Here is a 27,406-nt window from a genome sequence, read left to right as displayed (position 1 = left end):
AGTAGTTCGTGGAGGTTTTCTGACTAGTATTAGCGGACGATGAGGCTATATCAGTTAAGTAAGTGGATAGAGGGAGTCAAAAGAGATCTCCTTTAATGGATAAGGATACAGGAGTGACATTGCTTGTATCAAGTCTAGGATGAAAACAAACAGCATTCCACCATGCTTTGCAAGTAACTTTGTCAGCTTGTTTCCAGTTACAAGTTATTAAATGGAGGGCTATTGCTAATAATAAGTCAATTAAAGAGGGGCTAGAGAGAGAATGTGTCCAGGATGGTGATAAGGAACCTAAAAAGACGTTAGTTGGAGAAAAAGAGACTTGGGTTTTAAAAATTCTATTTATTTGGGACCAGACTAACAGCCAAAACTGGGAGAGGGAGGGGCAATTAAAAATCATATGCTTTAAATCAGCTGAGATACAAGAGCAAGACCAACAGGCTGCAGAAGATTCTGTAGAAAAAGAGGCTAACTTCGCTGGGGTAAATAAAAGGCGTTTGTAAATAAAATAAAGAGTCTGAGAAGTATTAGCTGCTCTCGATGTCTATGAATCTTTAGCCACAATTTATCCCAAAATGGTATAGACCAACATTCTGCTAGATCCTTTTCCCAAGCAAATTCAGCCTTCCCCTTAGCCCTGTCTGAAGAAAAGAATAGATTTTTATATAAAGAAGAAGCAGAGGAATTAGAAGATAATAAAGAAAAAAGAGTGGAACATCTGGTCTGGATAATGGGATCAGGGGGTAAATTAAGAAGGTATTGTGTGAGAGAAGGGAGGAGTGAGTCATATTGAGTTTTACAGGATGAGCATAAAGAAAATTTTGATTGGATGATTGAGAAGGATAGAGGAACATTATCATGTACCAACTGTGAAATCAAAATTAGGCCTCTGAGTCTCCAAGTTTTCCAATAGAAAGTACGACGTCTAATACGCAATAAGTGATTATGCCAAATGGGTTGCTGATCCAACGAGGAAAAAGAGGGGTAAGAGGACGGAAGAAGAGGTGCTAGTATTTTACGTGTATGGGAAATAACTTGAGAACAAAAAGAAGAAATATTATTAGTAAAAGTGAGAGATTCTTTAAAATGGAAAGGAGCTATAAAGTGTTGTTCTATATCCAACCAAAGAGGAGGATGAACACATTGATCAAGAGATAACCAGCGAGAGGATTGTTTTAGAGAAAAAGCATAATGATAAGATTTAAAATCAGGAAACTTGAGACCTCCAGAATTCTTGTCAGCCTTGAGAGCATTGAGAGCTATTCGAGGAGATTTGTTTTTCCAGAGGAATTTATTTAGCATAGAGTCAATTTTTTAAAAGTAGAAACCAGGAATATGCACTGGAATCATAGACAGAAGATAGAGAATTAACGGCGAAAGCCTCATCTTGATAGAGTCCAGCCGTCCCCACCAGGAGAGGAAGAGTGGGTGCCATCGGTCAATAGACTCAGATAAAGTTTTAATAATATTATCAAAAGTTTCCTTTAAAGTTTCGGGGATAGTAGGAGAGAATCATAAACCTAAGTACTTTATTTTAGAGGTTTTAAAAGAGAAACCAGTGGAAATAAAATTGTGTTTTAAACAAAAAAAATTTAAGGGGAGAACTTCACATTTATCTGAATTAAGACGATAGACAGATAAATGAGAAAAAGTATCAACTTGGGATAGAAAGGCTGGAAGAGAAGTAGATGGATTTGAGCAATATAGAAGGATGTCATCAGCATAAACAGACATTTTAAAATAAGTAGTGTCAAGCTTAAAATCAGTAATTCTATTATCTAATCTAATTTTCGGTAAAAAGGGTTCCAATGCTATTATAAACAACAGAGGGGACAAAGGGCATCCTTGACGAACTCCTCTAAAAAGAGAAAAATGCTCAGAAGTTTTCCCATTTACAAAAATAGAGGCTTTAGGGCCAGAGTAAAGTAAAGACATTAGAGAAATCAATTTAACAGGGAAACCAATCCATTTTAGTGCCTGAAACATAAAATGCCAACCTATCCTGTCAAAAGCTTTTTCAGCATCTAGTGCTATCACGGCGATGGGATAATCGAGAGAGGAAGCTTTACTTAAAATGTTAAAGAAAACTCTGGAATTATCTGAGGACAAACGACCCTTAACAAAACCTGATTGTTCTGGGCCGATAAGGTTCGGTAGAATGGGGTCAATACGGAGGGCGAGAATCTTTGCAAAGATCTTATAGTCCAAATTAACTAGGGAGATCGGGCGGTAGTTTTTGAAAAATGCGGAATCTTTGTTTTCTTTGGGAATTAAACAGATCACGGCTTCCTGAAAAGTTCCTGATGAGAACCCGTCATTAACAAAAGACTGATATAGCAGTAAGAGTTGGGGAAGTAATAAAAACGCAAAATGGACATAAAATTCAATAGTAAATCCATCAGGACCGGGTGCTTTTCCTCTTTTCAATACTGAAACGGCATGCTTAGATTCAGAGAGAGTGATATCAGATTCTAATGAAGAAAAGTCAGTATTATAAGAGGATGGAGAATTTATTGATTGAAAGAAAGAGGAGAGGGCGGCTGAAGTTGGTTGTTGCTCTGGCGTATAAAGATTTTTATGAAATGAGACAAACTCATTCAGGATATCATTATCTTTAAATAGTGAGTCACCTACATTATTACGGATGGAAACTATTTTAGTCCTCTCGCGAAGAATCTTTAAATAATTAGCAAGTAGCTTTCCCATTTTATTTTGGCCTCCATAGTAACGGGCACTACTTTTTAAGAGAAAGGAGGAGGCAGCTTCTGTAGATGATTTGTTAAAAGAAATGTTTGTCTCGATAAGACTTTTTAACGAAACATCAGAGTTGGAGCGATAATAACAATATTCAAGTTGTTTAATCTTAGCTAATAACTGAGCATTTTTGGCTTCAAAGAACTTTTTGTTTGTGAATCAAAATTTATGATAAAACCTCTAGCTACAGATTTAAAAGAGTCCCACATCATTACTGTAGAAGAGTCTGGGGTGGAATTAAAAGAAAAAAATTCAGAAGCAAAGGAGGTGAATTGGCTTGTGAAGTTAGGATCTGCTAATGATGCGTTATTAAAACGCCACCTACCAGCATGAGGGGAAAAGGGTATCAGATCAAAATCTACAAAAGCTGGGGCATGATCCAAAATTAAAATAGAACCAATCTCAGCGTGAGAAACAAGTTGAGACAAAGGTTTACTGAGGAAAAGATAATAAATCCGGGATTGTGAATGATGAGGGGGAGAATAGAAACAAATTCCTGGGTACCTGGATTACAAAGCCTCCAGATGTCAATTAAAGCTTTACGACGTATGGCAGAAGTAAATTGCGTATGCATCTTGGTGTTTGCAAATTTTACAGAGGAATGTCTATCTAAAATAGGGTCAAAAACCTGATTAAATTCACCTCCAAAAATAACATAATCGTCAGCAAACATAAGAAGTTTATCAGATATCTGAGTCCAAAACGCATTGTCAATATGAACAGGTGCATAGATATTAAAGAGTACTAAAGGTATTTGATCAATAAGCAATTTAACAATTACCCAGCGACCTTCCAGGTCATTATCCTGATGAACAGCTGAAAACTGATTTTTTTTATGGCCATTTTTCTTCCCTAAACTTGGGGAAGAAAAAACATGACCCACCCAATTTCTTTTCAGTTTAGTTGCTTCAGCATCTGACAGGTGAGTTTCCTGAATTAAAGCAATATCAGTATTCAATCTAGCTAAATGAGTTAACACACGTTGTCTTTTAATGGGGTTGTTAACTCCTTTAACGTTCCAAGTTACAACTCTAAAGGAAAACCTTTAAAAAGAACATGCACAATTATTATAAAAGCAATTGAATAGTAAACTTGTTGTTTAAAGAAAGAAATAAAATCAGTTGATGAGAGAATAAAAAAGAGAAATGAGATTAAGAAAGGAGAGAAAGCAAATTTGAAGAAGATAGTTTCAAGGAGAGAGGGAAGGAAAGAAGAAAGGTGAAGGGAAAAGTACAGGGAAAAACAAAACGATAGTACAGAGAAACAATACAAAACAAATCATTGACATTGAAAAATTAAATGAAAGGGACATACCACATAAAAACGTTGAGAATGGGGTGGGTGGAACCACATGAGGAAGGTAGCACACCAGACCGAGGCCTCCACGGAGACGCAGCAAAGAGAGAGAATCCCCAGGCACAAACGAACAGGATAAAATTCCAAGAAGCACAAAACTGCATCTGAAAAAATCAGACAAATAATAAAAGTGATTAACAAAGCACATAACATGACGAAAAACAAAAAACAATTGGGATGAGAATCAGAGATAAAAGAGTGACCAACAATGTTTATGCCACAAAAAACAGTTAAACTCGAGGAGTGTCCATAGAATCAGCTCTGCAAGAGTCCAGGAATTGTTGAAGAAGCGCTGGATCTTCATAGAGCAATGTTTTATTATTATAAGTCACTTTGAGGAGACATGGATGGAATAAGCCATAACGAGCATTCAAGGATCTGAGAGCAGGCCTCATCTCTAGAAACTTCTTTCGACAATCCGCAGTAACCATGGCGTAAACCCGTGCAAAGAAGAGGGTTGAACCATTCCATGTGATCTTTCCTTTCTGTTTAGCTGCTTGAAGAACTTTAAGGAGATCAGTATATTCTAGAAAGTACAAAATTACCCCTCTAGGTTTCAATGAAGAGGGAGAAGTAGCAAATGAGCGGGAGATTTGGCCTAGACGATGGGCTCACTGAATATTCAAGGTTGGAGAAGTTGAAAGTCCAAGAAGCGTAGGCAAAAAGGATTGAAAAAAGGTTATAGGGTTAGACCCTTCAAGACCTTCCTCCAGTTTGTAAATGGGTAGATTATTGTGTCTGTTGCGGTTTTCCAAATTTTCCACTTGTAGCTTAAGGTTTTGTATCTCTCTATGTAGGCAGGGGACTTGGTCAGTAATTACCTGAACAGAAGCGATTTTTCTTTCTAATTCGTCAAGTTTTTGTTCAGTATGAGACCAATTATCCTCCAAGTTTTGAAGACGCAAATTCGTCTCTGCCATGTATGGTTTAAGAAAGCGGATTTCAGCAAGTAATAATTCCATAGAAATAGTGGAAGAAGAAGTAGTGGGCGAAGGAGGATTAGTTTTCACTCTTTTACCTGGTGCAGAGGCAGATGTGGAAGGAATTTTGAAAATACTTTTATTGCTTGAGCGTGAATTTTGCGAGGAGGAGCCTTTTGTCGTAGAAGTATCCATTGTTGCTTCTTCCACATTATCGGATAGGACACTGAATGGCTTAATGTCCTCCTGTGACCCATTATTTGAATTTATTTGATGAAGACCACTCCGAGCAGCGCGAGACGTTGCCATTTTAAGAAAAGAGGAGGTAAAGAATCAGATTGCAGAGCACAAAATGGCAGGAGTAATTGTATTATTATTCACTACTTCAAAATAGGAAAAATAGTCCAAAATACAGTTACATGGGTAAATAAGATTTAAAAGCCTGAGGTCCCTGAAGGAAATACATATGTGTTCCTGAGGAAAAGATGCTGGCAATTCACCTCCTCAAAATATATAAAAAGCAGACAAAGGCAAAAATACAATTTAAATATGAACAGTCACTGTGGAGAAGCGAGGAATCATTTCCCAGGCAAGCATGTTATTCGGGTGGAGAAAAGCAGATGGGAAGTCTTGTGGGTGAGAAAGCACCATCCATGAGTGACAAAAGGAACGGTAATTAATCAAAATGGCGGCCGCGTTTCACTCGCAGACTGCGCTGAAGTAAAAACCAAGAAATAGGTTGAAAAGCACTCACCCCGCAAGCTGCAAGTGACACATGTTAGGCAGCAGGAGCTCCGGCAGAGATATCCGCATCTTGGGAGGTCGCGCGTCAGGAAATCGAGCCTAGAGAATCTCCGTCACGCTCCACGTCAGCGGAGCTCCCGAGAGTGGCGGCCATCCTCCTCGGCGCCTTAGCCACACCCCCGACAACAGGGCTTTTGGTTGGTGACGTGGCTGGAACTACCATGCATATTGTTAACCGTCTCTTGCAAAGGGCGCAGTTTGGAGCACACCGTTGGGTACAGCGGCCTACTCAGAATCGAGGTAAAACATATCATGTGAAGGTTTCCTCAACTCCGCTTAAGAGATCACTGGTGCTGTGGGCTTATATTATTTTATTGTCATGTGCGTTGGCTTCATGTTTTTGATGCGCTCAATCACGTGTTATACAATCATCAGTACATCAGTTGCTAATGTTGGCTTCCAAACCATCAATGCTCACATCACAGTAGTAGGTTCAATAGGCACTTAGGTTCAATGACATCTGACACTTGTTCAGCGTCATACAAATGTAAGCCACCAAACTCTTTCAGGGCCTTTGAACACAAAATTGAAGAACGTTTGCAATTAGTAGTATTGAAAAAATACAAAATAATCCCTCAAAAATGCTGCTGTTTTTACCCATCACCATGGATTGTGTGGAAAGAGAGTACAAATGTTGAGTAATATTAATAATACCGAAAACCAACTAATTTCACACTACTGATCTGTATGCAGAGTCAACCTCAGGCGCCATATTTAAAAGGTTAACTGAGGGTTGGAAGATTCAGAACTATCGGGAAGAAATGGCAGTGAAAATTAAAAATATTCTCTAGAGGTTCAATACATTTGTGATTATGCACAATTGTTAATATAAGTACCAAACAGGGCATCTAGAGGAAGTACATGCTGGTAGCAGCAATGTACCATCACCATCCATCAGTTCTCAGATACAGGCTCAGCCGCGTGCAGGACCCCCCTGCCAGAACCACCGGTATGTGAGGTGAAGTGGGAGTGAGAACCGAGCAGGCCTCGATGATCAGTTCATATCAAACTTGATGTAAGATTCCAGAAGAAATGGAAGAATGACTTCCTGTGACAAAAAAAGGATGGAAATAACTTTTATTCGAGCAACAACCTCCCAGCAAAAACGGATTATATATCCCAGTGGAGATGCTTTGATTCACAGCACAGAGACGAACAAACACCATAAGAACGAATAGTGTTTTATTCCACAATGATTCTGTTAGTCAGACTGGAAGATTGATCAGATGGAATTCTGCTCTGGCTAATTCTGAGAGGGCAGCTTGTCGCGCACCCAGTTTTCTTGGTGTTGGAGCCCAAACCCATGTTTCTGGGCTGCTGATTGCAACGACAAACATCATGTGAGGATGTGGCTGCAGCAGCCAAGACTCCTGCTCCAATGTTTTTCTGGCTACGGGAAAGCACACCCCATATTACAGATACATTATATCCTATGTTACTTGTAATAGGGCGGAGTGGATATCTGCCATGTTTGTGACAGAGTAACTGTAGGAGAGTAGGGTCTGCTATCCTATGGTCACCCCAAATTTTTGCTTTTTGCTTCACTGGTTTTTGACATATTGAGGCTGTGGGCCTGCCAATCAGACCCCCAGCCTGCTGTTCTCTCTAACTAAATTGACACTATGCACCCTAGGTGCATAACCCATTGGAAGTAGATCACCCTGTCAGCCCCTGTACCAGTGTACACTAGGTAACCAGGGCATTGGTGTATCTAAGGCCTGCCAGGGGCTGCAGCATGTATTATGCCACCCCAGGCTTGGCCTAACAAATTTGACACAACTGGCTCATCACTCAGCTGGGGTAAGTTGGTGTAACCACCTCTTACTTAGGTGTAGTATACCTATACCTAACCTTAAATGGGACACATGTTAACCTATAAGTCACTCCTATGACAGGCCTTAACAATCCTGAAGGCAGAGTGCTTGGTTCCATGTGAGATGGTGCTCTGGCATGAGCTGAGCCTGTCTGCAGTGGTCGGAACAACTTCCTTCTACTGTTTCCAGATATCGTCATACCATATACTCTTAAGTGCATTATGAACCTCGCGGTTAAATGCTAACTTTGCTTTGGCTTTATCAAAACATGTCGAGTAAGGTGTCATACGAATTGGAATACTAACCCCTCGCCAATTCTGGCGACGGGGTTAGCATTCCACCCTTCTAGAGGGACACGACATGTACAGTACCTGAAACCCGGGTAAAATCAGACATAGCCTCAGCTCCACAAAATGGATGCTGCCACCACAGACACAAGTCTGCCCTCCTGCTGCTGGGAGTCCTTCCAGCTTGGGAGGTGTGGACAAAGGGTTTCCTGCCAGGGGAGGTGCGTGCACCACCCCAGACAGGATTTTGTGTATTGGTCAGGTAGGGCTTGAAAGAAACCAGACATGCCTGAGGCTCACAAGGAGCCTCGGTGCATATGCCAGTCCAAACCGGTCCTGGGGCACACCAGTCCCGGGCCTGGGGCGAGCTGGACAAATGATTGGGGGTGTAACCACCCCCCTTCCTGGTCTCACCCTTAGGGAGGGACCTAGCAGGTAGTCCGGCCCCTAGAATCCGCTTAAAGGTAGGAGCTGTGTCCTAAGACTTCAGACATCCTGGAATCAACTTGAAACTAAGAAGAAGACGGGAACTTCGACGCTCTGCCGCACAGAGGACTGAAGCCAATCTCCCCTGTGGTCAGGGAGTGACCACCTTGCTAACGCAAGCACCATCCAGCGAATCAACGTCTGCTTTGCCGCTGCCTCCCGCCGGAGCCTGAGCCCAGAGACTGACAAGACCTGGACCTCCAGACCTCTCACCGCCCGATCCACAGTCCCTGAAAAGAGGAGACCCGTGGAGGCACCGAGACACGTGGAGCCAGCCATCTTGAAACGACCACGACAAGCTGACAAGTGCAACAACCGAGGCTCCCTCCAAGTTGTGCTTTGGGATCTGAGAAGCCCAACCCTCGAGCAGCATCTGCACCAAAGGTGAGCCCTCCAGCATCTCCACGATCTGCGTGGGGCCCTTCTGCATTTTGCCACTCGACGCGCCTACCCGGTTGCTGGCCCGCTGGCTAGTGGCCATCTTGGCGACGAACTTTACAAAATACACCGCTGGTCTGGTTGCTCCAGACTGGCCCTTGCTCCCCTCCAAAGGAGCAATCCCTCTGACCTTGCTGGTCAGAACCATCAGCTTATTTCATCTCCCACAACAATTGCTTTTGCCAAGGCTTGTTTGCTTCGATCAAGTCGCCGACACCGCCGACAGCGAGAGCCTGCATGGGACAGCTCGTGACTCGACTCCTGGACATCGTCGACCTTCAGGGACCACGTGGCTGCAGAGACAAGCTACACCTTTCTTCCTGTTTGCACCCGACATCGCCTGGTACCCACCTGGTGCCACGCTGGTCACTGGCTAGTGACTGTGAACACTGTCCCCTCTGCTTACAGGTCTTCAACATCTCCGATCCACTCTTGGATCCACCGCATCTCTTCCGGGGCGACCGCCTGCAGCATCTTTATCTACAGGCTCCATTGAACAGATAGAAGAAACCCGACGCACTTCGACGCCTATGCACCCGCTTCCTGTGGCTGAGGTAAAGCTGGCACTCCGGTGCCCAAGTGTAGAGAATCATCTCTAGTGTCTGTGTTTCGAATCTTAAGTTCCTAGTCCATCCGGAAGATTCCTTTTGCAGTAACTTTGTACTTTTTACGCACTCACTGAAAACCTATGGGAGCTCGCGTGTGACTATTTGCTCTGCACACGCAACGCGTGGACCTCCTGGTCACTAACTGAAGTTAGCTCCTTGTAGGCCCAGCGATTCTAGAGGCCCTAGGCCTTTTCCCTTTTCTGTTCGTGGTACTTATACCACTATTTTAGTATATGGTTCGAGCGGCCACCAGGGCCTATCCATATAAAGTGCAACTTCTGTGTATTCTACTGTAATCTTGTTTGACGATTTGTGCTCCTGTGCTCATAAAGAGACTAGGGGTTACTTTGAGAAATAAATACATATATATTTTGAATATATATCTGTGTGGTGTCCTTTCATTGGTATAAAAGGGGGTTGCATTTGGTAAAACAGCTGGCTTAACACGCATCACGAGTTTAGCCTCAAAGACTGCTTAGCCTACGCTACCACTAGGGCAGCTAGTCCGAAAAGGTTGACTTACAACCACACCATAAGGGTTGCTTGGCATGGTACAAGGTGGTCACTTTAACTAGTGAACATCATATACCAGGCCAACTTCTCACAGTAACCCATTCTCCAAACTCTACATCAGACTCGTACTCACGTTCACCACCTCCAGAAGATGGAGACGGGACGCAGAGGCGTTCCCATGGAGGTCACACCCAAGGCAGGCAAAAAAGAGGTCCTTCCTGCTCAGAGGGTGATGCTGCACTAAAAACAGGTTCAGATGGACCTCACAGAAGAGGAATGCAGCCCAGCCTGCAGGCACAGCTTTCCGCCTTTCCCTGATGAGGGATTTTAAGAACCAAAAAGTAACTAAACCCGAAGGTAAAATCTTGCACCGGGTGAGGCGGCAAACCCATCCCTGAGACAAAGTGACATCCGCGGTTACAAAATGCAGCCTTAGCAGATTCACAGCAAAACAGGTACCTTTGGCACTCGCATGTGGTTTCCGCAGTAAAGGACTTACATTTTATGAAAAAAGTCAAAAGATACAAACTTTGCCGGTATCTAAGCTTGCTGCCTTGTGGTTGACTTGACTTCACACCCCGGTCCTAGTCAACCGTGAACTGCTGCTTCTGATTGGTGCTTTATTTTTTCTAGCAGCTTTTTTCATAAAATTGTTAAAAAATAAATCAAATTTTATTGATTTTGATATATTTTTGCTTATTATATTTCACTATTACAATGTTATTTAATGAAGTACGTTTAAAGTTGTTGGTAGTGGATGAAGCTAACACACATTTCTCTGCTCGTTGTGCAGGTTGTGCTCCTGTGATTTCCAACTCGAACACTATATCAAAATTGTCTGAAAATGTATTATTAATTTTAGAAAGGGGGCCCCTATAAACCTTATCTACACACCTGGTGAAGTCTCAACACAGATCCATAGACTGCTTAGCACCTGGTAGCTAGAAAGACCCTAAAAAGCAATATGGAACCCTAACAATACTGTTGACTTGAAAATAGACCCATTTTGGCAATGCGGGTAGCTGCGTATGCCAGTGCAAGGTAAACAGCCACCCAGGTAAACTTGCTAATCCCAAGCATTTCTGAAAGCTAGAAACCCAGGGGAGTCCGGGTGCGTGATTTACATTTCTGTTAGAGAAAGTGCAGTAATCTGCAGGGATCCACAAACGTCCTACCACCCAGCATTCCAACTTTTATCCCTGATAAAAACTCTACCCACCCCATTTTTAAACCAATATCCCTTGCATCCAGGGAGCTTTCTGACCCATCTGGTTTCTGATGGGGTAGAAATAGTCCAGTCTTCCCCCTGGGGGACCAGAGAGCCTGTAAGGGCTTTAAGGTTGGTGGTAGGGCCCTCCTCTGGCTAGTTCCCACCCGATTTTGTTTTTCAAACACATGCCTGAGTATAGTGGGCTTTCTGCCTTTCTGGGGTAAATCCCCTCAGTCTGTCCTTGCAGGGTGTGAGGCAGGAGAAGAGGGAAAGGGGGCACAGAGACTGTAGAGGTGTTGCGGGGTGTGGTCAGGCATGATGATTTAGCAGGTCATCTGCACCCCATTTTTTTAATAAAAAAACAATCCCAGATGTCTAGTGGGTTTTGCGGCAACCACTGAGAAAAAAGAATGTGGAGTACTTTAGGGCTCAGTGTCGGGCCCAATGCCTGGCCGAGCTACTTCTCCCATATTTTGTTTTACAGAAGAATCCCTAGGAGCTAGCTTTAAGCAACCCCCACCCCCAATCTGACCTCTGGGGTGGCAATAACTGATGGCCCCATTACAGTGTGGGGCATGGCTCAATGTCTGGAGAGGCCTCCCACGCAACTCCTTCTTTTATATTTACATTTGAGTCTAGTAGGCTTAAACCCCCACTCTGCCCATCGGGGAGGGGGGGCAGAATGACTGATGGTGCTGTTATGGAATGGGGGCATAGCCTCAGCCTCGGCGGTCCACACCACCCCTTCTCTTTTTATTTGATTCACTTTCCCTATTCTAGTAAGCTTTCTGCCCCCAGGGGGCATTATAGGGGCAAAAATCCCTAAACTGCCCTCCTGGGTCAGAACGACTAGTGAGCACATTTCTGAGTGGGGAATGACACAATTCCCTTTTCTTTATTATTCCCTCATGTCTATTGATCTCTCTGCTCACTGGGTATACTTTCACTGCTTTTTAGAATGATGACAAAGGGCTTCTTCTCTGCCCATAGACTGATCCACCACAACAAGGAAACGGAAAGACCTATTCAAGGTGTCTTACTAGTAAAGCCTCTCACTGCTTGCCGCATGTGCACATGTAGAGGATGGAGCACTTTTCATCTTCCCTGCCTCTCACTGTTTGCTTCAGGTGCACATGTAAAGAGCTCACTTTCGATCTTTCCTGCCTCTCACTGCTTGTCTCATGTGCACATGTGAAGGGATCCTTTGTGATCCTCCCTGCCTCTCACTGTTTGCCGCATGTGCACATTTGGAGGATAGAGCACTTGTGCTCCTCCCTGCTTCTCACTGTTGGCCTCATGTGCACATGTGAAGGGAACATGTCTGATCCTCCCTGCCTCTCACTGTTTGCCTCATGTGCACATATGAAGGGAGCACGTTTGATCCTCCCTACCTCCACTGTTTGTCTCATGTGCACATGTGAAGTGAGCACTTGTGAACCTCGCTGACTCTCACTGTTTGACTCATGTGCACGTGTGAAGGGAGCACGTTTGATCCTCCCTGCCTCTCACTGTTTGTCTCATGTGCACATGTGAAGGGAGCATGTTTGATCCTCCCTGCCTCACTCTGTTTGCCTCACCTGCACATGTGAAGGGAGCATGTTTGATCCTCTCTGCCTCACACTGTTTGCCTCACCTGCACATGTGAAGGGAGCATGTTTCATCCTCCCTGCCTCTCACTGTTTGTCTCATGTGCACATGTGAACGGAGCACTTGTGATCCTCCCTGCCTTTCACTGTTTGCCTCATGTGCACATGTGAAGGGAACATGTCTGATCCTCCCTGCCTCTCACTGTTTGCCTCATGTACACATGTGAAGGGAGCATGTTTGACCCTCCCTGCCTCTCACTGTTTGTCTCACATGCACATGTGAAGGGAGCATGTTTCATCCTCCCTGCCTCTCACTGTTTGTCTCATGTGCACATGTGAACAGAGCACTTGTGATCCTCCCTGCCTTTCACTGTTTGCCTCATGTGCACATGTGAAGGGAACATGTCTGATCCTCCCTGCCTCTCACTGTTTGCCTCATGTACACATGTGAAGGGAGCATGTTTGACCCTCCCTGCCTCTCACTGTTTGTCTCACATGCACATGTGAAGGGAGGATGTTTGATCCTCCCTGCCTCTCACTGTTTGCTCATGTGCACATGTGAAGGGAGCACGTTTGATCCTCCCTGCCTTTCACTGTTTGCCTCATGTGCACATGTGAAGGGAGCACTTTTGATCCTCCCTGCCTTTCACTGTTTGCCTCATGTGCACATGTGAAGGGAGCATGTTTGATCTTCCCTACCTCTCACTGTTTGCTCATGTGCACATGTGAAGGGAGCACGTTTGATCCTCCCTGCCTCTCACTGTTTGCCTCATGTGCATATGTGAAGGGAGCACTTTTGATCTTTTCTGCCTCTCACTGTTTGCTCATGTGCACATGTGAAGGGAGCATGTTTGATGTTCCCTGCCTCTCACTGTTTGCCTCATGTGTACATGTGAAGGGAGCACTTGTGCTCCTCCCTGCTTCTCACTGTTTGTCCCATGTGCACATGTGAAGGGAGCATGTTTGATCCTCCCTGCCTCTCACTGTTTGCCTCATGTGGACATGTGACGGGAGCACTTCTGATCCGCCCTGCCTCTCACTGTTTGCCTCATGTGCACATGTGAAGGGAGCATGTTTAATCCTCCCTGCCTCTCACTGTTTGCCTCATGTGCACATGTGAAGGGAGCATGTTTGATCCTCCCTGCCTCTCACTGTTTGCCTCATATGCACGTGTGAAGGGAGCACTTGTGATCCTCCCTGCCTCTCACTGTTAGCCTCACGTGCACATGTGAAGGGGGCATGTTTGATCCTTCCTGTCTTTCACTGTTTGCCTCACCTGCACATGTGAAGGGAGCATGTTTGATCCTCCCTGCCTCTCACTGTTTGTCTCATGAGCACATGTGAATGGAGCACTTGTGATCCTCTGTGCCTCTCACTGTTTGCCTCATGTGCACTTGTGAAGGGAGCATGTTTGATCCTCCCTGCCTCTCACTGTTTGTCTCATGTGCACATGTGAAGGGAGCATGTTTGATCCTCCCTGCCTCTCACTGTTTGCCTCATGTGCACATGTGAAGGGAGCATTTCTGATCCTCCCTGCCTCTCACTGTTTACCACATGTGAAGGGATCTCTTTTGATCTTCCCTGCCTCTCACTGTTTGCCTTTTTATGCACATCCCAAGGGCACACTTGCAATCCTCTCTCACTGTCACTGCTTGTCTCACTGTGTACATGGGAAGGGCACTCTTGAAATCCCCCCTCTGGCTGTTGCCTCAATGTGCAGATGTGAAGGGTACACTTGTAATCCTCCTTGGTGGTCACTGTTGGGAGGGAATGATTACACTACTCCACTTGCTTCGAGGCCAAAAGGACACTTTTTGAAGGCAAGCAGAGTTCCCAGCCCTTCGGATGAGCCGCACAAACTACCCAGCCAGCAGAACTAACAGAACTCCCCCATGTAACTCCCTCCCCAACATCCCACCCGCCATAACACTTCTAAAACTGCACATGCCCCTTCACCATCCCATGAGTCCTTGGGGTCCTCGCTGCGGCATTCACAATGTTATTACTGAGCCTGTACGCCCAGGGTCAGCTGTCCATGCTCTTGGAGTAGCCTCAGAGAAGAAGGAAGGGCCTCATGGTGAGCTGGGACCTGGCAGGGGGAGTCCTGCAGCTTAGACTCGAGCAAGGGTCGGGTGCAGAGGCGAGCTGGGACCTGGCAAGGGGAGTCCTGCAGCTTAGCCTGGGGCCACGGTCCGGTGCAGAGGTCACGGTGAGCTGGGACCTGGCATGGGGAGTCCTGCAGCTTAGACTCGAGCAAGGGTCGGGTGCAGATGTCACGGCGAGCTCTGACCTGGCAAGGGGAGTCCTACAGCTAAGACTGGGGCCAGCGTCAGGTGCAGCAGTGACGGTGAGCTGGGACCTGCCTAGGGGAGTCCTGCAGCTTAGACTGGGGCGACGGTCTGGTGCAGAGGTCACGGCGAGCTGGGACCAGCCAAGGGGAGTCCTGCAGCTAAGACTGGGGCAGGCTCGGTGCAGAGGTCACAGTGAGCTGGGAACTGCCAAGGGGAGCCCTGCAGCTTACACTGGGGGCCACGGTGTGGTGCAGAGGTCACGACAAGCTGGGACCTGCCAAGGGGAGTCCTGCAGTTCAGACTGGGGCCATGGTCGGGTGCAGAGGTCACGACGAGCTGGGACCTGCCAAGGGGAGCCCTGCAGCTTAGACTGGGGCCACGGTTGAGTGCAGAGGTCACGGTGAGCTGGGACCAGCCAAGGGGAGCTCTGCAGCTTAGACTCGGGCAAGGGTCGGGTGAAGAGGTCATGACTAGCTGGGACCTGCCAAGGAGAGTCCTGCAGCTTAGACTCGAGCAAGGGTTGGGTGCAGAGGTCACGATGAGCTAAGACCTGCCAAGGGGAGTCCTGCAGCTTAGACTGGGGCCACGGTCGGGTGCAAAGGTCACGGTGAGCTGGGACCAGCCAATGCGAGTCCTGCAGCTGAGACTGTGGCCACGGTCGGGTGCAGAGGTCGCGGTGACTGGAGACCTGCCAAGGAGAGTCCTGCAGCTTAGACTCGGGCAAGGGTCGGGTGCAGAGGTCACGGTGAGCCGGGACCTGCCAAGTGGAGTTCTGCCACTTAGACTGGGGCCACGGTCTTGTGCAGCGGTCACGACGAGCTGGGACCTGCCAAGTGGTGTCCTGCAGATTAGACTGGGGCTACGGTCAGGTGCAGAGGTCACGGTGAGCTGGGACCAGTCAAGGGGAGACCTGCAGCTTAGACTGGGGCCAGGCATGGGTGCAGAGGTCACAGTGAGCTGGGACCTGCCAAGGGGAGTCCTGCAGCTTACACTGGGGCCACGGTGGGGTGCAGAGGTCATGACGAGCTGGGACCTGCCAAGGGGAGTCGTGCACCTTAAACTGGGGACACGGTCTGGTGCAGAGGTCACGACGATCTGGGACACGCAGAGGGGAGTCTTGCAGCTTAGACTGGGGCCACGGTCGGGTGCAGAGGTCACGGTGAGCTGGCACCAGCCAATGCGAGTACTGCAGCTTAGACTGGGGCCACGGTCGGGTGCAGAGGTCACGGTGAGCGGGGACCTGCCTAGGGGAGCCCTGCAGCTGAGACTGGAGCCAGGGTCAGTGCAGAGGTAACAGTGAGCTGGGACCTGGCAAGGGGAGTCCGCAGCTTAGACTCGAGCAAGGGTCGAGTGCAGAGGTCACAACAAGCTGGGACCTGCCATGGGGAGTCCTGCAGCTTAGCCTGGGGCCATGGTCGGGTGCAGAGATTACGACGAGCTGAGACCTGCCAAGGGGAGTACTACAGCTTAGACTGGGGCCACGGTCGGGTGCAAAGGTCACGGTGAGCTGGGACCAGCCAATGCGAGTCCTGCAGCTGAGACTGTGGCCACGGTCGGGTGCAGAGGTCGCGGTGACTGGAGACCTGCCAAGGAGAGTCCTGCAGCTTAGACTCGGGCAAGGGTCGGGTGCAGAGGTCACGGTGAGCCGCGACCTGCCAAGTGGAGTTCTGACACTTAGACTGGGGCCACGGTCTTGTGGAGCGGTCACGACGAGCTGGGACCTGCCAAGTGGTGTCCTGCAGATTAGACTGGGGCTACGGTCAGGTGCAGAGGTCACGGTGAGCTGGGACCAGTCAAGGGGAGACCTGCAGCTTAGACTGGGGCCAGGCATGGGTGCAGAGGTCACAGTGAGCTGGGACCTGCCAAGGGGAGTCCTGCAGCTTACACTGGGGCCACGGTGGGGTGCAGAGGTCATGACGAGCTGGGACCTGCCAAGGGGAGTCCTGCACCTTAAACTGGGGACACGGTCTGGTGCAGAGGTCACGACGATCTGGGACACGCAGAGGGGAGTCTTACAGCTTAGACTGGGGCCACGGTCGGGTGCAGAGGTCACAATGAGCTGGGACCAGCCAATGCGAGTACTGCAGCTTAGACTGGGGCCACGGTCGGGTGCAGAGGTCACGGTGAGCGGGGACCTGCCAAGGGGAGCCCTGCAGCTGAGACTGGAGCCAGGGTCGGTGCAGAGGTAACAGTGAGCTGGGACCTGGCAAGGGGAGTCCGCAGCTTAGACTCGAGCAAGGGTCGAGTGCAGAGGTCACAACAAGCTGGGACCTGCCATGGGGAGTCCTGCAGCTTAGCCTGGGGCCATGGTCGGGTGCAGAGATTACTACGAGCTGAGACCTGCCAAGGGGAGTACTGCAGCTTAGACTGGGGCTAAAGTCAGGTGCAGAGGTCACGACGAGGTGGGACCCGCCAAGGGGAGCCCTGCAGCTTAGACTGGGGCCACAGTCGGGTGCAGAGGTCACGACGAGCTGGGACCTGCCAAGGGGAGCCCTGCAGCTTAGACTCGGCCACAGTCAGGTGCAGAGGTCACGTGGAGCTGGGACCAGCCAAGAGGAGCCCTGCAGCTTAGACTGAGGCCACGGCCGGGTGCAGAGGTCATGATGAGCTGTGAATTGCCAAGGGGAGCTCTGCAGCTTAGACTCGGGCAAGGGTCAGGTGCAGAGTTCACAATGAGCTGGGACCTGCCGAGGGGAGTCCTGCACCTTAGACTTGAGCAAGAGTCGGGTGCAGAGGTCACGATGAGCTGGGACCTGCCAAAGGGAGTCCTGCAGCTTAGACTGGGACCACATTCGGGTGCAGAGGTCACGGTGAGCTGAGACTTCCCAAGGGGAGTCCTGCAGCTTAGACTCGGGCAAGGGTTGGGTGCAGAGGTCATGGTGAGCTGGGACCTGCCAAGGGGAGTCCTGCAGTTTAGACTTGAGCAAGGGTCGGTGCAGAGGTCATGGTGAGCTGGGACCAGCCAAAGGAAGTCCTGCAGCTTAGACTGGGGCCACGGTCGGGTGCAGATGTCACAGAGAACTGGGACCAGCCAAGGGGAGTCCTGCAGCTAAGACTGTGGCCACGGTCGGGTGCAGAGGTCACAGGGAGCTGGGACCAGCCAAGGGGAGTCCTGCTGCTTAGAGTCGAGCAAGGGACGGGTGCAGCGGTCACGACGAGCTGGGCCCTGCCACGGGGAGTTCTGCAGCTTAGACTGGGGCCACGGTCAGGTGCAGAGGTCACGACGACCTGGGACCTACCAAGGAGAGTCCTGCAGCTTAGACTCGGGCCACGGTCGGATGCAGAGATCACGGTGAGCTGTGACCTGCCAAGGGGAGTCCTGCCGCTTAGACTCTAGCAAGGGTTGAGTGCAAAGGGTACGGTGAGCTGGGACCAGCCAAGGGGAGTCCTGCCGCTTATACTGGGGCCACGGTCGTGTGCAGAGGTCACGACGAGGTGAAACCAGCCAATGCGAGTCCTGCAGCTTAGACTCGGGCAAGGGTTGCATGCAAAGATCATGGTGAGCTGGAACCTGCTAAGGGGTGTCCTGCAGCTTAGACTCGGGCAAGAGTTAGGTGCAGAGGTCATGGTGTGCTGGGACCTGCCAAGGGGAGTCCTGCAGCTTAGACTCGAGCAAGGGTCAGGTGCAAAGGTCACGACGAGCTGGTGTAGGAAAGTAGGATCTGCCTCTTATGGTTACCCCCACTTTTTGCTGGTGTTTCATTGTTTTTCGACTTTAGTCTGGTTGGGGCCCTGCTATTCAGGACCCCAGCCTAGCTGCTTCCTCTCTAAATTGATTGCATGTACTTTAGGTACACTCCAGATTGGATTCTGGGGTACCCTTGTGAGTCCCTAGTATATGGTATACTATGTACCCAGGGCATAGGTACCCCAGAGGCCTACCAGGGGCTGAAGCATATATTGTGCCACCCCTGGAAAGCCCGTCAAAATGATACCACAGGTCTGCTACTGCAGCCTGGGTAAGGTGGTGCATGCACCCCTTACTGAGGTATAGGTTCACTATACCTCACCTATCACTGCACATAGTAAACTATCAGTCACCCCTATGGCAGGCCTTATCAATCCTGAAGGCAGGGTGCTTGGTAATATGTGAGAGGGTGCCCAGGCATGAGCTGATTCCTTCTGCAGCCTTCGGAATCTCTTCTCCGGGGTTGTCAGTGGTGCAGCCTGACCATATACTCTTAAGTGCATTATATCTAAAACGGTTAATGCTAACTTTGGACTGGCTGCACAGAAACATGTTGTGTTTGGTGTCAAATGTGAGAATATGATCCCACCCTTCTAGAGGGAGAGACATGACAGCACCGGTATACCCGGGACCAACTTAACTGAGCCCTGGCATGACAAAATGGATGCTGCAGCCACAGACACAGGTCTGGCCTCCTGCTGCGGACCAAAACTCTGGCAGGAGAGCCCTGGACAATAGGTTTCCTGTCACAGAGAGGTGTAACCAGCTCCCAGACAGGATGATGTGTATTGGGGCTGGATGGGAGCACTCTCAGAGTGCTTTGAAGTCCTGCACTGGGGGCACATTTGGTGTCCCTGTGCATAGTCCAGCTCAAACCGGTTCAAAGGCTTCCAGCCCCTGCTCTGGCGCGAAACTGGACAAAGAAAATGGGTGCAGCCACCCCTCTTTCCAAACCCTCCTATAGGGGGGTCCCCAGAGCTAGTCCAACCCCTTCCTTAGGTATAAGTAAGGAACCCCTGGCAACAGTGTTAGAGATTATAGGGATCTGTTAGCATGAGCTGAAAGCCATTTTGTACTTGGTAGCAATTTTAGTTAGCTATGTGCTAGCCATTTGTTGTTGTCCTCTTCCAGAGTCTTGCACATGCTCAGAGGGGCCTAGCTAGTAGAATGCACCTGCTCCTAGTATAGAACTGTCAGGCTGTTCTAACTGATGTCAGTCCCCTGTTCTCTGTACTCCTTAGAATGCCTCCTACAGTGACTTGGGGGTACTGTGTGATGCAGTCTCCCTCATATGAGGTTTAATAAATGCATTGTTTTTATATTACAGCTTCTGTGCCAATCTCTTCTTTGTTGGTTTAAAAGGACCAGGTGTATAAGTGAAACCCCTGAGAAGGTTTTGATTTCTTCAACAGGACATTAGATATCCCTGGATGAAACTCCGAAGCTGAATCCTGGAACTTCGACGCTCTACTCAAGACTAGAGGACTGAAGAAATCTCCCTTGGGGTCAAGGAGTGACTCCCCTGCTTGGCAGGCACCAATGAAGTATTTTGCCGGTCTGCATCTCCGAAGCCTCCGCCGGACTCCGGAGTATTTGCAGCCCAGGAAGAGGATTTCCAGACATCTCAGAGGCCGACCCGAGTCCCCAGCAAAGCATAGACCTGCAGCCCTAGTGACTAACCTAGAACGGGAACTCCTGGTCACTGTACACATTTGCAAGTGCATTCCCTTTTCGACATCTCTTGAAGTTGTGCTTGGGGTTACTTGTAGCCCCCGCGTCGAGCACCAACTGCACCGAAGATTGTGGGCCTACACTCCACAAGGGTTCTGTGAGCCCGCTTCTTGCATTTCAGCTCAAGGCTCCTTCGCGATTCCTGGTCCGTCGACTGGTGGATCCCTGTGAAGGCAACTTTGATTTTCCTTGGGCTTCCCTGGTTGCTCCAGACATGCCCTGACTCCCCACCACTTGGTGAGTTCCTCAGACCTTGCTGGTCTGCACCGAAGCATCTTTCCCCTTTCTGCATGGGTTGCTGTTGCTAAGGCTTGTTGTGTCCAATCCGGGCACTGACGCTGCAGCACCCGACATCCTTCGTGGGGCAGCTCGAATCCAGATCCTGGTCATCCTTGATGCCTCCTGGTCCTCATGGCTGAAGAGTCAAGCTTCACCTTCTTCACCTGAAATCACCCGACTTCGGTGGGCATTCGCCTATCGGACTCCTGGTTACTGGCAAGTAACCCAGAATCTGCCCCCTCTGCTTTCAGGTTCTTCTCGATTTCAATCCAGGCTTGGATCTCTTTGGACACTTCGCATATTCCCGGCAGCAGCACTTCTGCGCTAGCTCCCGTTGAAATCGATGACGCGACCCAACACCATTTGACACCTATGCACCCAGCTTCCCTGGGTGAGGTAACTCAAGCACTCTTGTGCTCTCGTGGGTGTTGAACATAGAACTGCCTAAGTCCAAAAGGGTTTGGTCCTAGTCCATTTCTAAGTGTCCCTAATATTTAAATATCTAACCGTGACTGTTAGAAATGGGGGTCTCTGGTTGGCAATGGCTGGCCACTGTCCAAGTAGGGACCCTTCTTCCTAAATCAGAGTAAGCAGACTACACCCTTTGATAACCCCTGCTCAACCCTGTTGTAATGTAGCACGAGCAGCTAGGCTTATCTCAGAGGCAGTGTGGGAAGCATTAATGACCATACACAGTAACACAGTGAGGAACACTACAAATGGACACCACTCAAGTAGTTATAAAAAATAAGTATCTTTATATATAGACTTAACACAAGACCAATAACAGTAAAAATCCACAATACTAAGAAATAGGGTTAATCTAAAAAGGCTGCAAAAATAGTTCATGGTGCACAAAGAGGTGTTCAGTTCAAGGCAGTGGTCTCTGCGACGCTTTTACTCACAAGGTACCTGGATTCTGTAGCAAAGCAACAAAAATGTCGCTAAGGAGTTGTAGCGATGATTTTCCTCACGGTAACCAGCGATGCGTTGAATCCTTACCGCAAGGGAGGATGATGCGCTGGTTTGCGGGCAGGACAAAGCGACAAACTTCTGCACGCGAAGCCGGCGATGCGATAAAATCCTTGCCGCGATGGGTAGATGATGCGCCGAGCCTGTTGCGCGGGCGATCCTGTCGCGATGAAAGAAAATGGCGCTCCGCGAGGAAGCGTCGATCCTGATGCGATGCGTTGAAAATGGTGAACGCTCGGCGTCCGAGCTGCGATGTCGTGAAGCGATGACCTCGATGCGATGATCTTTGGTTAGCGAGCGGTTTGAGGCCCGCTAACATGCAATGCGATAATGTTCAGGTTAGAGAGCGTTTTCAAGCCCGCCGACAGGTGATGCGATGATCTCCAGTAGCGAGCACTCGGCGGCCCTGGAACTCACAGGAGCCTCACCTGCAGATGGAAATCCTCGCTGGGAGGAAACAGGAGGCTGGTGGTGGAATCTGATGTGCCTGAGACTACTGCAGGAGGCTAGCTCTCTTCTAGCCATTGGGTAATTGCTGTAGCAAATTTAAAGTTCCTTCAAAGTCCTTTTCCTCTTCTTCCAAGTCCAGTAGTAACCACTGCAGGCCAGTCCAAGAAACAGCACACAAGCACAAGGACAGTCCTTCTCCTGCAGATTTCTGTAGTTACATGGACAGAGGTTCTTCTTGTTGTCCAGGAGCAATACCAATTCTAGGGGTTTGGGCGCAGATATTTATACCCCAAAAGTCTTTGTTCTCAGAAGCTACTAGTCACTGAACCCAGCTAGAACCAGTTCTGCCCAGCCCTGGAGCACTTTGTTTACCAGGCTGCCTCCTTCCTTTCAGAAAGAGGGGATCTGCCATCAGACGCACAGTGGGAGGTGGAGCCAGCATTCACCTTGCCAGGCACAGCCCTATTCAGGTCCAGGAGCTACCCCTCCCCATACTCCAATGCAGATCTCTCTATTCAACCCAGGTCTGACTCAGCCTGCCCTGTCCATCCAAAACCAGACAGCCAATACACTTAACAGCAGAGCACACTGGAAGGCTTAGGCAAGAAAATACCTACTTTCTAAAAGTGGTATTCTCAAACACAGAATATAAAAATTAACTTCACTAAAAGATGTATTTTAATATTCTGAGCTCAGGCATACTAAATTCGTTTTTCTACCATGTTCTGTGGGTCAGTTAGGACTATAGAATGTAATAGCCAAACCTCCTATTCTGGCCTATGGAGAACTGATAGCCTTACAGTAGTGAAAAACGAAATTGGGTGTAATTCGCTACCAGGACATGCTACACACATCAGAGCATGTCCTACCTTACACATACAATGCACCCTACCATAGGGGTGGCTTACATGATGCCAAGGGAAGGTTCAGGGGCTGGGAAGTGGGTGCACTTCACAGCCAAGATATCAGTTCTGGACTGCACGCAGACTTCGCAGTGGCAGGTCTGAGACACACTTTACAAGCTGCTTCTGTGGGTGGCGCAAACCAGCGCTGCAGGCCCACTAGCAGCATTTGGTTTACCAGCCCTGGGCACATACAGGCCACGCTACTAGGGACTAACAGGTAAACCAAATAAGCCAATCATGGATGTACCAATTCACATGTCATCTTTACACATGGAGCATTCGCGCTGTGGCATCTGAATGGCAGTGGCACAGCGCCCAGAGCATCTATAACCAGCATAAACAGAGGAGACACAGCGAAAAATGGAAGGGAGACTCACGCCAATGGTGCCAGGTCTAACACGCGTCCCCTCCAGCTGAAATGTGGGAAGAACTACCCACTCCCTTGGGAGTTCTCATCACTAAGGCGGAAAAATCTGGACAGACCATCAGCATTGGCGTGTTCTGTACCAGGGCGATGTTCCACCGTGAATTCCATACCCTGTAGGGAAATGGACCACCTCAACAACTTGGGATTCTCACCCCTCATCTGCATCAACCATCTGAGGTGCCTGTGGTCTGTCTGAACCCGGAAGTGAGTTCCAAACAGGTATGGTCTCAGCTTCTTCAGTGCCCAGACCACAGCAAATGCCTCACGCTCAATTGCACTCCACCTCTGTTCCTGTGGAAGTAACCTCCTACTGATGAAGGCTACAGGTTGATCTAGTCCCTCTTCATTCATCTGTGACAGAAAATCCCCCACACCATGCTCTGAAGCGTCTGTCTGGACAATAAATTCCTTAGCAAAGCTGGGCGCCTGGAGAACGGGTGCTGTACACATGGCAGTCTTGAGGGCATCAAAAGCTTTCTGACAGGTGTCAGTCCAGTTCACAATCTTTGGCCGCTTCTTGGAAGTCAGCTCAGTCAAGGGTGCAACAATGTTGCCATACCACTTGTTAGACCTGGCACCTTGGCGTGAGTTTCCCTTCCACTTTTTGATGGTGTGCCTCGATTGTTTTGCTGGTGTTGTCCGCTCAGGGCACTGCGCCACGGCTAATCCGTGCCGCAGTGCAAGTGCTCCCTAAGTAAAGTGTACCTGTAATCAATGTCCATGATTGGGTTATTGGATTCACTGTCAGTCCCCAGTAAAGTGCACCAGGGGTGCCAGGGCTTGTGAATGCCAATGCTGCTGGTGGGCCTGCAGCGCTGGTTGCGCCACCCACGGAAGCGGCCTTGTAAAGTGTGTCTAGGGTCCGCCACCGCAGACCCTGTGCGCGGTCCGGGACCGTCGCGCTGACTGCGCAAGTGCCCCCACTTGCCAGTCCCTAAACCTTCCCTTACCTACATATTAGCCACCCCTCTGGTAGGCCCAAGGGCAGGGTGCATTGTAGGCCTAAGGTAGGACATGCCCTGATGTGTGTGGCATGTCTTAGTAGTGAATTACAGCCATTTTCGTTCTTCACTATTGAAGGCTACCTGCTCTCCATAGGCCAGAATGGGCTGCTGGAATCACGCCAACGCTGTGACCCCAGTGGACTCAGAGAGCATGGTAGAGTGTCAAGTTTAGTATGCCTGAACTCAGAATAATGAAATACTTCTTGTAGTCAAGTTTATTTTAATATCCTGGGTTTGTAAATACTACTTTTAGAAAGTTAGTATTTACTGACCTGACCATCTCAGTCCGCCTCTGCTGTGCGTGTGTGTGTTCTGCCTAGCAACAGTAAGGAGCAGGGTGGGGGAATCCCCAGAGACAGGTTGGCTGCCAGGTGGTGGGTAGAGAGGTGACACCAGGATGGGTGGGAGGAGTACACCTTGACTCTTGAATAGACCTGTGCTCTGCCACCCCAAAGCCGGCGCCGCCCCCTGTGGAGCGGCTGATGTCTCTGCCCTGCTGCTGAAAGGAAAGAGCAGAGTCACCATAACCAAGTGCTCCAGAACTGGACTGAGCCAGGCCTAGGCCCCCTGGCGCTAAAGAACAAAAGAATCATGGTATAAAAGTAGGAGCCTGGCTCCTAAGAAATCAGAATCCTGTTTACCACAAAGAACCTCTGCCCGACTAGAAGGAGAAGAAGACGCCGGAGGAGCTGGCCTGCTGCTTGCCTTGCTGAGAAAGGAGAGGAAGAGACTTACTGAAAAGACTTTGCTACTTTGTGCTTGAACATTCTCCAAGGGCTTGATCTGAGCTTGCCCCCTGAACTGAACCCCAGGACCAGTGGGTTCTCTGTGCTTTTGCTCGTCCTCCAATTCGAGCCGTGTGGGCATCCCGCTGGAAAAGAGACTGCGCCCCTCGTCGTCCCTCCTAGGGCCGTGACACTCAGAAGCTCGCCTGCCTCAAACCCGTGAGAGCCCCGCTCCGTCCAGAGCCGCTCTCTGTCCCCGGGCCAGGCCGCCTGCATCCCTGTCACCGCCTGCTACTGGAGCGCGCTGACCGCGCTATCACCCCTCCCGCCGGAAGCCGTCCGACGACTGTGATCTACGCCGGGTCATCCAGCTGCACTGACCGTGCCCTGTGACCCCGCTTCGCTATCCCCGGACATCTCAGGCCGCGCCGCCCCCGCTGTGGAGACCCCCCTGCACCGCCGTGCTAAAGGGTCACTGGCCGCGCCTGCCTACTTGCCCACACCTGCTGATTGAGGACCCAAGAACACTTCCGAAGCTGAGAGTCGCACCGACCTGTGCCGACTCTCCACATCACGAAAGAAGTTCCAGTATCGGGCTCGGGGCCCGCAACGCCTTATTTCCCCGTTCGCAGGAGCCGATCGCTGTGAGTACTGGAACCACAAGTAACATTTGCAAGAGACTACAGAGTCTCCATTTGAAGCTACGAACAACGAACATTTGCCCGCTGTACAACCTGGTGGCATAGCGAAAACGTTATTGGTCTTGTGATGAGTCTGCTGAGATATATATACCTTATTTTTACATAAAGAATCGTATTTTTACATATATCCAAGTCTGGTGTCCGTTTCTGGGGGGATTGATGTATTTACTGTGTGTACGATTGTAAGTGCTTAACCAACAACGCCTGAGGAATCGCCTTGGCTGCTCACGCCACGCACCTAGAGGGTGAGCAAGGGTCATTCGCGAGGGGTTATCCTGCGCCCTGACGTGGAGGAGAGGGTTCCTGCTTGACACAAGGGCAACCTTGCGCCAACCAGAGATCCCCGACTCTAACATTGTTGGCAGCGGTTGGGATTTCGGATTTGCACTTGTAATTTGCATACAGTGAATTATTAATCACCAGATAGTGAGAGCAGACCAAATAACGCAGCCACAGGTTTTTAATTGTTGAACTTTGTTGAGACATCTGCCATTACTGCAACCATGCCTGGCTCACTCTCTGCTGGAAGAGCACTCTCTGTGATTTCTGGAATGGATGAGGTGGATTGGGAGAGACTGGAAGGTTACACAACGGAGCAATTGAAAGGCTACAGTGTAAAATTCAGAGTTCCCCATGCTGGATTCAGGAAGAAGAACCAGTACCTCAAGGCGCTGAGAGCCTGGATGGAGTCACGAGACCCACGGAATGCGGGGGACATCGTTCCACCCGACAATCTTGAGGAGCCCAGCAGAGTCCGGTCGCCAGAGGAGCTGGCAGACAGGGCAGCCGACAGGGCGCATGCAATGGAGATGGCAAAGTTGGCCGGACAAATGGAAATGGAAAAGCAGAAGTTGGCCCTGGAGGCACAACAACGCCAAATGGATCATGATATAAGATTGAAGGAGTTGGAGCTGAAGGTGAAAAGTTTGGACACCGCTCCTTCTGGTGGCAGCACTCCACCAGCGCAGGTAGAGTCCAAGGTGTACATCCCCAAAGATGTAGTAAAGGAGTATTTTAGAAAGGATGACATAGGGCAGTGGTTTAGAGCCTACGAGGTGGCCATGTCCTCACACCGGGTCCCTGAGAAAGACTGGGGAGCGGGGTTGTGGGGAAGGTTCCTTGCGGAAGGGCGGGACACACTGTTAGATTTGCCCTTAGAAGTCCAGACCTCATACCCCCATATGAAGGAAGCTTTAATGACCAGGTATGGGTTAACTCCTGAGCTATATCGACAGAGGTTCAGGGAGACCAAGAAGATCCCTGAGAGTACGTATGTGGAATATGTGACCTTTTTCTGCAGAGCGCTGGATGGTTGGGTGAAGGGTAGCAAAGTGAATGATTATCAAGGGCTGCTTGATTTAATTGCATGGGAGCACTTGTCCAGTCAATGTTTTCCTGAGCTACGCCAGCACCTGATAGATAGCAAGCTGTCCAACCCGAGGAAGCTTGCTGAGGAGGCG

This window comes from Triturus cristatus, chromosome 6 (genome assembly GCF_964204655.1).
Source record: "Triturus cristatus chromosome 6, aTriCri1.1, whole genome shotgun sequence".
NCBI lineage: Eukaryota > Metazoa > Chordata > Amphibia > Caudata > Salamandridae > Triturus > Triturus cristatus.
Note: the sequence above shows the minus strand (reverse complement) of the source record.